Source organism: Pristis pectinata, chromosome 44, assembly GCF_009764475.1.
Source record: "Pristis pectinata isolate sPriPec2 chromosome 44, sPriPec2.1.pri, whole genome shotgun sequence".
NCBI classification, from domain to species: domain Eukaryota; kingdom Metazoa; phylum Chordata; class Chondrichthyes; order Rhinopristiformes; family Pristidae; genus Pristis; species Pristis pectinata.
The window spans coordinates 3,585,461-3,588,162 of NC_067447.1; the positions used below are offsets into that span (position 1 = coordinate 3,585,461).

General features: G+C 43.0%; 1 non-coding gene across 1 annotated transcript; it reads right to left on the bottom strand.

Annotated features, from left to right (window-relative positions):
• Positions 1-911: 911 nt before the first annotated feature.
• On the bottom strand, positions 912-983 carry trnar-ccu (transfer RNA arginine (anticodon CCU)). Its single transcript has one exon. It is a non-coding gene; the product is annotated as a tRNA-Arg (tRNA).
• Between the last annotated feature and the right edge of the window lie 1,719 nt (positions 984-2,702).

The window sequence follows — 2,702 nt, forward strand, 5'->3', positions numbered from 1 at the left end:
CTGACGTCACTCCGTGTGAACGCGTCATCTGGGACATGTTGGGATCATAGAACATAGAACAGTTCAGCACAGGAACAAGCCATTCGGCCCACCATGTCTGTGCTGAATACGATGCAGGATTAGACTAAACTTTTCTGCCTGGACATGATCCATATCCCCACCCCCTACCAGTCCTTAGCATATCCTTCCATTCCCTGTATATCCATGTGCCTATCTAACAGCCTGCCAAACAGAAGTATCGTATCTGCTTCCACTACTGCACCTGGCAGGTCGTTCCAGACATCCACCAGTCTCTAGGTAAAACACGCCGCACACAACTCATTTAAACTTAACCTCTCTCACCTTCAACTCATGCCCGCATGTATCTGGCATTTCTACCCGAGGAAATATATCTGCTTGCCTGCGCTCTCTCTGCCTTTCATAGTTTTATAAACTTATATCAGGCCTCCTCTCAGCCCCGGACGCTCCAGAGAAACTACACAAGTTTGTCCAATCTCTCTTTATAGCTCATACCCTCTAATCCAGGCAGCGTCCTGATAAATCTCTTTGGCACCCTTTCCAAAGCCTCCACATCCTTGCTGTAATGGGGCGACCACATACGTCCTAGTTTGCTGTGGGAATCTGGGACAGTGTGAGAACCGGAAGCTGCACTGATCCGTTCGTCGGTACCGGGAAAAGGTGAGGGTCGGGATTTCCTTCCCTGACCCACTGACTTGCTCAAAGTAAGTGACGAGTAATGAAACGGCGATGGGATCTCTATTACCCTCACTCATCGAACCAACTGAGTGCAGCAAGTTAACCACGGATTAACATAAGCAGAGCACTCGAGACCTCGAGTTCTGACAGATCGTAGTTCTGTCAGAGGTTTACTTGTAACAGTCGCGATGTCGGGAGATTAAAACTCTGGAACCTGCGATGGCCGGGAATCTAACCCGGGTCAGCTGCTTAGGAAACAGCTCTGCTCACCACTGTAGCACCATCGCCTCAGTAATGTGCAGGCAATTCGGGTACTGAACCGTCTCCAGTGCTGTTTGACTCTTGTGACTCGATCGCCAGTCCCCGAGCTGCTTTCTGACGGGTCATTCCTCACCCTGTTGCAGTCCCTTTTCCATCCAGTTGATGTCGCCACCCTCCAAAAGACCGTAATCACACAGCGCCCAGTGATTGTTCATCCGGGATCGGACCGATGTGGGAGTCGAACCTGTAACAGTAGAAGAGCGATGAATCCTTTCGTACCTCTCTTATCAGTAAATGGGAAAATAAATCCTGATTAGAAATATCCTTTCCAACCATACGCAGTTATGCCCCAATGGGAGCCCTACCTTCGGCCGGTCCTTGACAACAGTAAGTGACGGAATCGCTGGAGAATCCTGAGACCCCTCCAGTCAAACAGTGAGGTGAGTGTCTGAATCTTCTCTAGATGCGTAGGTGGAGTAGCTTCTTTCAATTTAAGCAATACTGCTCTCCTGGCTATAAGAGAAATAAAAGCCAGAATATGTAAATCGGAAGCCTTCAAAGTTATATCCTTTTCTCCAACAATCCCAAATAGTGCAGTCAAAGGATTAAGTTTAAAATTTATTTTAAAAAGTACAGAAGAAGTATGAAAGACCTCTGTCCAATATTTTTTAAGACTCTGACGTCCAAAACATATGAATTAAGGAAGCCACTCCGTTATTGCATTTATCACAGTAAGGAGATATATCAGAATAAAAACGGGATATTTTGTCTTTCGACAAGTGAGCTCTATGGACCACTTTAAATTGAAGAAGAGAGTGACGAGCACATAATGATGAAGTATTAAACAACTTGAAAATTTCATTCCCAGTTTCCTCGGAAATTGACAGCTACAAATCTTGTTCCCAAGCGTTTTTAATTTTATCTAGTGGCACCTTACTCATTCCTAGTAATCTGTCATAAATATTAGATAGCCATCCTGAAAAGGTTCCAATTTAAAAATTACATCTAATATATTCTTACCGGGACACAAAGGAAAAGAATGTAATTGAGATCGAAGAAAATCTCTAATTTGTAAATATCTAAAAAAAAAGAGTTTTTGGTAAATTATACTTGTAGACAATTGTCCAAACGAAGAAAGATTTCCTCCAACAAACACGTAATACCTAATTTGTCCCACTCTTTAAAAACTACATCAGTCATAGAAGGTTTAAAAAAAGTAATTAGAGAAAATGGGACTGGGCAAAGAAAAACTCAATAAAGAAAAATATTTTCTAAATTGTAGCCAAAGCCTCAAGGCATGTTTAACTACTAATTTATCTGTTAGTTTAATTAATGATAAAGGAAGTGGAGAACCAAGCGGAGAAATAATAGAAAACTTTTTAACAGAGTTAATTTCCGAAGAGACCCATACTCTCGATTAATGTAATATAACCAAAACGGGGTTGTCTGGATCACTACTGCTCCTGTTCTGTTGTGTTTTTTTATGAAGAGGTGGAAGGATCTCAAGGGACAATTGTAGAACAAAGGACCTTGGCACTAAATACCGGAGTATTGACGTTGAGGATAAATGGGACAACGGTGGGACAGCTGTGATATCACAGTGAGGTGTAAGGCCTGAGGAAATGCGCACCTCTCCCAATCCCAGCTCACTCTCTCACGTCAACCAGATTTGCACCTGTTGATTAACATTCCCTTGTGCTTTCCATCAGATGATATATCTCCCTCTGACATGAAGAGCCCATTGT